At 36.3% G+C, this 8,204-nt stretch overlaps 1 pseudogene; it reads right to left on the reverse strand.

Annotated features, from left to right (window-relative positions):
* Positions 1-7,005: 7,005 nt before the first annotated feature.
* LOC110309698 (transcription initiation factor TFIID subunit 9-like) lies at positions 7,006-7,784 on the reverse strand (annotated as a pseudogene).
* Between the last annotated feature and the right edge of the window lie 420 nt (positions 7,785-8,204).

Here is an 8,204-nt window from a genome sequence, read left to right on the forward strand (position 1 = left end):
TTTTCTAGGGCCAGGTTCCCGTCCTTGTATTGTTTTTTTTTTGTTGTTGTTGTTTTGTTTTGTTTTTTTTCTGTTATTATCCTTTGAAGGGCTGGATTCGTGGAAAGGTAATGTGTGAATTTGGTTTTGTCATGGAATACTTTGGTTTCTCCATGGTAATTGAGAGTTTGGCTGGGTATAGTAGCCTGGGCTGGAATTTGTGTTCTCTTAGTGTCTGTATAACATCTGTCCAGGCTCTTCTGGCTTTCATAGTCTCTGGTGAGAAATCTGTAGTAATTCTGTTAGGCTTGCCTTTATAAGTTACTTGACCTTTTTCCCTTACTGCTTTAGTATTCTATCTTTATTTAGTGCATTTATTGTCCTGATTATTATGTGTTGGAAGTAATTTCTTTTCTAGTCCTGTCTATTTGGAGTACTGTAGTCTTCTTGTATGTTCATGGGCACCTCTTTCTTTAGATTTGGGAAGTTTTCTTCTATAATTTTGTTGAAGATATTTGCTGGTCCTTTGATTTGAAAATCTTCATTCTCATCCACTCCTATTATCCGTAGGTTTGGTCTTCTCATTTTGTCCTGGATTTCCTGGATGTTTTGAGTTAGGATCTTTTTGCATTTTCCATTTTCTTTGATTGTTGTGCCGATGTTCTTTATGGAATCTTCTGCACCTGAAATTCTCTCTTCCATCTCTTGTATTCTGTTGCTGATGCTCGCATCTATGGTTCCAGATTTCTTTCCTAGGGTTTCTATCTCCAGCGTTGCCTCACTTTGAGTTTTCTTTATTGTGTCTACTTCCCTTTTTAGGTCTAGTATGGTTTTGTTCATTTCCATCACCTGTTTGGATGTGTTTTCCTGTATTTCTGTAAGGACTTCTACCTGTTTGGTTGTGTTTTCCTGTTTTTCTTTAAGGACTTGTAAGTCTTTAGCAGTGTTCTCCTGTATTTCTTTAAGTGAGTTATTAAAGTCCTTCTTGATGTCCTCTACCATCATCATGAGATATGCTTTTAAATCTGGGTCTAACTTTTCAGGTGTGTTGGGGTGCCCTGGACTGGGCGAAGTGGGAGTGCTGGGTTCTGATGATGGTGAGTGGTCTTGGTTCCTGTTAGTAAGATTCTTACATTTACCTTTCGCCATCTGGTAATCTATGGAGTTAGTTGTTATAGTTGACTCTGTTTAGAGATTGTTCTTCTGGTGATTCTGTTTACTGTCAATCAGCAGACCTGGGAGACAGGCTCTCTCCTCTGAGTTTCAGTGGTCAGAGCACTCTCTGCTGGCAAGCTCTCCTCTTACAGGGAAGGTGCACAGATATCTTGGGTTTGGACCTCCTCCTGGCCGAAGAAGAAGGCCCAAAACAGGACCTTTCCCAGAAGCTGTGTTGCTTTGGCAGGTTACAGAAGCTGTCAGCTTCTGTGATGCACCCTTTCACCTGTGCAGACTAAGTTCCTAAGTTCAGAGGAGTCCGGGAACCAAGATGGAGCCCGCTGCTCCTGAGCCAGAGGGCTTCTGAGCCAGGCAGACACCTGTCCTCTGGCCGGGAGGGTAGCCGGCTGTCAGCAGCCCGAAAAGGGTGCTGCCTCAAGTGGCTCTGTGGCTCCTGCCTGTCCCAGAAGCTGTCTGCTTCTGTGGTGCACCCTCTCACCTGTGCAGAGTAAGTTCCTAAGTTCAGCTGAGTACCGGAACCTAAATAACATTTTTTGAAGCAGCGTTTTTGTGTGTCGAATTCGACTTGAGAGCAAAGAGAGTCACCTGCCTCTGCCTACTAGTGCTAGAAACACTATGACCTGTTGCCATTATGTCTTTTCACTGTCCTCTTACTGTTAAGAGGCTGTGGTGGTATAAATATGCTCAGCCTAAGGCGTGGCATTATTAGGAGGCATAGTATTTTTTTTAGAGTAGGTATGCCTTGTTGGGGAAAGCATATCACTTTTGTGTGGCCTTTGAAACCCTCCTCTTAGCTTCCTGGAAGACAGTCTTGTCCTAACTACCTTCAGATATAATGTAGATATCTTCAGTCTGGGGATGGCAAACCTATAGAAATATCAATAGTGTAAACTCACTTGGACTCCTAGAAATTTTGAAGAAACTGAGTCACCAAAAAAGGGCATACACAGGCTGGTCCAAGGCCCCTGGCACATATGTAACAAAGGGATTCCCTGTCTGGCCTCAGTGAGAGACGTTATGACTAATGTAGAAACTTAATACCCCAGGGTAGAAGGGTTTGCATTGGGGGGGGGGCATTCTCGCAGAGGCGAAGGGGAATGGAGATGGGGGAAGAACTCTTCTAGGTAGGACCAGGAATGGGAGAAGCATTTGGGAGATGATTACTCCATAATATATTAATCAAAATTTTAATATAATCAATTAATGTGTGTGTGTGTGTATGTGTGTGTGTGTGTGTGTGTGTGTGTGTGTGTGTGTGTGTGTGTGTGTGTGTGAGTATGTATGGGCTAGCCATAGTTGTTGGCACCTTTAATCCAAGCATTTAGGAGGCAGAGACAGGTAGATTTTTCTGAGTTGGAGGTCTACCTAGTCAATATTGGGAGGTTCTGGGTGGCCTTACCTTTGTAGAGAAACCCTGTCTCAAAAACAAACAAACAAAATAACAAAATAACAAAACACAAAACAATAAAACCACAACCAATAAAATAAAGAGCAAAGAGCAATATGTTATGCTGCGGCTGTAATTTATCATTTAATATACTTGTTCATTTTTTCAATTACTGTCATTAATATTCATAATTTTATTTTTAGAAGAATGATTTAAAGTAATATTGAACTGGTAGAAAAATGTTTTGAAGCTGTAGATTACATGAACATAATTTCTACTGTGTTAGAGAAGACAATTCTATTAGTTACCACTTCAGATATTGCTTTTTAACTATCTATTAACATGTTTTCTTGTTTCCACCTCTGTCTTTCTGAGATATACAACATGATCATTTACTGTTAAGTTCACTCATAACATAAAATGACAGATACAATAGGGACCTATTTGCTATATTTTTGTTAAGAAAGAACACCTCTCAATTTTATGTTATATAATCTGTAAAATCATTGCTTTTTATGCAACAATATTAGGACTAAAATTGAATGTATAAATTCTATTTTGTCTAAGTTCTTCCAAGAACTGGAGACTGGTCAGGCATGAAAAATTGAAGGTATAGTCACAGCTATGCCACAAGCTGGAGTGAGAGAACTGCAATTCCGAGGGAACAGGGTATTTTTCTTTTTAAGCAAGCAAGACACAGTGTATTGATTCATTCTTGTAATACCAATATTTAGGTGATAGAAGCAAGAGAATCAGAATTCAATCATCAGAAAGTCCACATACACATAGGAGCTGAACAACGTTCTACTTGATGTTAACTTGGTCAAGGAAGAAATAAAGAAAGAAATTAAAGGCTTTTTAGAATTCAATGAAAATGAAGGCACAACATATCCAAACTTATGGGACACAATGAAAGCACTGCTAAGAGGAAAACTCATATATCTGAGTGCCTCCAAAAAGAAACTGGAGAGAGCAGCTTAACCTGAAAGCTCTGGAACAAAAAGAAGCAAATAGACAGGAGTAGATGGCAAAAAATAATCAAACTCAGGGATGAAATCAACCAAGTAGAAACAAAAAGGTTAGCAATTTAATGGTATGCACTATATAATGCCTGGAAGTGATCACACGGAATTTGTTCATATACATATATGAAAAAACTAATTTGTTATTAGTTTAGAATATATTCTTTTTGCTAATCTTGCATACTAGAAGAAAACTTTTCTGTCTTCCCAGTCTTTTGAATGATGCAGGTGGAATACTTACCTACTTCATCTGTGTCTTTAAGTGCATTTTAATATGAAGGTACAAAGAGTATTCCCCAGATGAATTCCTCAAGATGTGTTCTCCTCATTCAAATACTCATGGTTGAATTTGAAATATGATGATTTCCTTTTGCAACATCTTGTTTCACAATAAACATACTTTAAAAGTTATTTGAGAACTAAATCATGGAAAGCATTAAATACAAGTTGATTTTATTAGTTGTCCCATACATGGAAAATTGGAGAAAATCCATTAAAATTGAGTCGGAAACAATTCTTGAGTATCAGGGAGATATTAACTAGATGAGTTCAAATAAAAGTGATGTAACACATTCTGATACATGATTTTCAGGTAAATTGACTTGTCATCATAGATTTATGTTTTAATTAATACAGAGGAAAACTTCATGGAGTAAAATGCACCTGAAATAAAAGTAATCCTTTACACAAAAATTATTTTCAAGCTACAAAAAAAAATATTTCATGAAGCTTTCCATAGATATGGTACATGAGAATTGTTTGATTCCTGGGTTTCCTAATCAAGACAGAGAGGATGCTTTTGAGAGAGTCATATTTCAATATTTGTGGATTTGGGGATCAAGCTAAGCCTTTTCAAATATAATATAGATCCCACGATTCCCATGTTTTCTATGAGTGTGTTCTTCTCTTTTCTTTTGTATGCCAATTAGTTTATACTAACCCTAAGTCTTACCAGAGATTGTGAATCTTCAAATATTTTTATCTTCAAATATTTTATAAACTTATGCTGTCTCACTAATAAGTTGTTGAATTCAAATTTCCATTAGATTTGTGGTATTTGAAATCCATTTGTTTTAACAAGAGTGTTTGTTTTGCTTCTTTTGTGCCTTTCTCTTGAGCTCTAGAGATTTTTCTAACTTTAGCAAGAGTATGCCGTGCTGAAGAAATGGTTTTGTTTAGAAAATGTCTAAAAAAGCCATGAGAATTGCAAAATAGCTTACAGGTATACATGTTTTGAAGTTATCAAAGTGACACATATACCAGAAGGGGAAAATACGTTGGAATACACAGAGAATGTTAATGGAATGTTTGTATAAGCATGTTGATGAAATGACAACATTTAAGATGCTCTAAAAATCATGAGGAGAATGTTTCCACAGAGGAGTATAAATATTAAGAAGTATTAAGATAAATCAACAAAAACTGCAAATGTCACATTTATTTCCTCAAATGAAGGACTGAGATAAGAAATGTACCTAAGCCTTGTGAATCCATGGCTTAGGCTGAGCTCAGAGTGTTCTTTTGTTTTTTTTGTTTTGTTTGTTTGTTTGTTTTTACTATGTTCTAAACCCCATCCCCAGGCCTAGGCCTGGAAGCATCTAGCTTCTATACAATTAAATCTTCCTAGGTGACTGATTTAATCAGGATTCTCACAGCTTCTGGCTGAATTGTTCTACTTGGCCTCATGCTAACTTTGACAAAATATTCTAATCTTTTGGCTCCTCATTATCTGGCTCATACTGCCTTCACCTGTTTCTATCTTGTTCTTCCTGTAACCTGTATCTGTAAAATTGACCCACTAAACTTCCATACATACCACATGCACACATACACACACATATACACATACACACACACACACACACAAACACAGAAACAACATATTCTCTCTCTCTCTCTCTCTCTCTCTCTTTCTCTCTCTCTCTCTCCTTTTAAGTAGCCTCTCTCTCTTCTACTGTTCTCATATAAAATGGGCATATCCGGTCTCTCAATAATTCTGTTAAATTTTCTCTCATTTGTCTGCCCAACAATTAGATGTTACTACCAAACACAGCTGTTTACTTTTGAGAACTAACCTTACCTTCATTGTTAGGTATTAAAGGTGTGTATGTAGTAAAGTCTTGTTTGTATTCCAGCCTGGTTATATTGTAATTCAGGTAGTATCTGCATTCTGGTCCAATCATATAGCCCTAGAAGGTCATTGGATGTGATAACTTGCCAGAACAGCCATGTTGCTGGATTAAAATTCTTCTACGGTGTTGTATTTCTGGTTTCTTATTTAGATGGACCTAAGTATCAGAGTAAACAACCAATAAATACCTTTTTTTATTAAATTAAAACATTTTATTTGCATATAAAAAGGTAATATTGCATTACTTACATGTATATTTAAGGGATTTTTATCTGCTCTCATTATAAGTTTTCCCAGATATTGTTTTACATAGTACAGGCCATCAAATTATAAAGACATGAAATGTATTCTTACACATATTGTGTAGATAGTCAGTATATCCTATAGATGCCACCTTGTTGAGTTGGATAAAACCTGTTTCACACATAAAAATTTTCATAATCAATAAAAATATTTATTTCATAAAATAGCTTTCTAACTAAAAACAAAGAAACAAAATTAGTTACAAGCACAAAATGAATGCCATGTGCAGCTCACATACTGAACATGCATTATCGTGATTAATTTTCACAATTCACAAGCTAATATACCCTATTTAAACAGAACTAGACTTTTTTTAAAATTGTGATGATTATATCTGTCTCAATAGGGAAGTAACAAAATCTTTATGATTTTACATCGAGAACAGTATCATTTCTATTTTTTAATCATAGAATTGAAATATGATAAATGAATCTAATCACTTTAGATAATTAATATTTATGAAGATTATCTTTATGAATGCCCCTGTTAAGTGGCATGGATATCAACAAAACTTGGTGGATAAAACCAAGTATTCCAACAGTTATTTGCCTGCTTGAGCAGCAGAGTTGGGGAGCTAGGAAGGAATTAGACATAGATCACAGTGTATCCAAGATTTTTTTCTTATCTGGCAACTTTCTCTTTAAAAGGAAACTTTTCACTCTCTAATGCCTTCTGAGGACAGTAGTTTCGAACAAAATAAGAGGGAAATCAGGTATCAGTCAGGAACAGAGAATAATGTACTTGCAACTGTGTTTACTTAATTGGTGTTAACTGGTTAAAAGAGATTTTGATTATTTTTCAAATTGCTAAATGGCAATTTTACTTTTTATGAATAAAGGTTGATGAAAAGCCATCACTAGTTCTAGTAAAACTGAAGATTTCAATCTAAAAGCATAGTGACTATTCTTATTATATGCCACTTTCTAAAGTACAGCTTTAAAATATCCGACATGCTTTTTAAATTGGATCCAAGACCAGGAATACAGGTTACATGCACCAAGGCTAGATTATAAATTATCATACTCATCATCACCATCATCATCTTCCTCACATTTTCTTTTCAGTGCATTTGTTGACTCCGTGACTATACTTTGTGATATAATATTAGTAGTAATGTTTTTGAACCCAGTTAATGATGGATGAATAGGAACATTTTGAACAGCTGATGCTGCAGAATGGAAGCTTTTACAGCAGGGGACTGAGAAATAGGCATGTGTACTGTAAACTTTTGCCCCTTGAGGCACATTAGAGTGCCTTACATTAATTGAAACAGACATGGTTTGTGGGGTGTGTGTGCCTAGTGTGGGAGGGAGTACTTGGTCTACTAGAAACGGAACCAACACTTAACCATGGAACCATTATTCTTTCTGCCGGAGTAGGTGCCTTATTTTTGTAAAGACTTAAGCCTATAGTTTGGAGCAGTTAAGCAATATCTATCAAGTGGCAATCTAGGACCTGAATATGGATTGAGCAAATCCAAAGGGCTTTGATTTCTTTTGTCTTTCAGTATATAATAAAAAAAAATCTCTTGGGGGAGGAGAACGTAAAGACTGGTCAGCACTGCACTGGATTGCCAAACATACATTATCTGCATCAACAGTAGCTTTCTTTGCATGGCTTGAATAAATTTTAGCATCATCTACAATTGTGATCACATATCAGAAGGCAAACTCCAGCATCTGATTTATAACTCTTGGCTCATAGTCTGTAATCCTATATCCTTCCGGATTTGTGCCATCATCTGTGCATCTTTTGGCATGCTCTTGGCAAATGCCATCTTGCCAGACTCTATAATATCTGATGAGGTGATCAAGTATCTTGAACTAAAACTCCCACATTAATGTACTTCAGTCCTGATCTTTATGCAAGTTCTTTTTCTAGTGTGTATTTTCCAACCCGTGGTGTACCAGTTACCAGGATGTTTGGAAGCTACATAATCCCCCTTCACACTCAGACAGTTGAGATTTTGATATTTTTAAATCACACTAGACACTTATTTTACAAGTGGAATCACCTTAACAACACGTGAAGCATCACTAGAGAAGGATTGAAACAATGGACCATAGGAATTGTGAGTGTTTCCAGTAGTCATGGTTAAATATATACTTCTTGAAAACTGCAATAAAAATAAATGTTTGTTACCCAGTGATGGTTTAACATTCTTAAAGAAGCATACTGAAGATAATATTTCTCACTCAGAATTATA

The sequence above is a fragment of the Mus caroli genome, unplaced genomic scaffold (genome assembly GCF_978045245.1).
Source record: "Mus caroli unplaced genomic scaffold, Mus_caroli_1 scaffold_12, whole genome shotgun sequence".
Classification (NCBI taxonomy): Eukaryota; Metazoa; Chordata; class Mammalia; order Rodentia; family Muridae; genus Mus; species Mus caroli.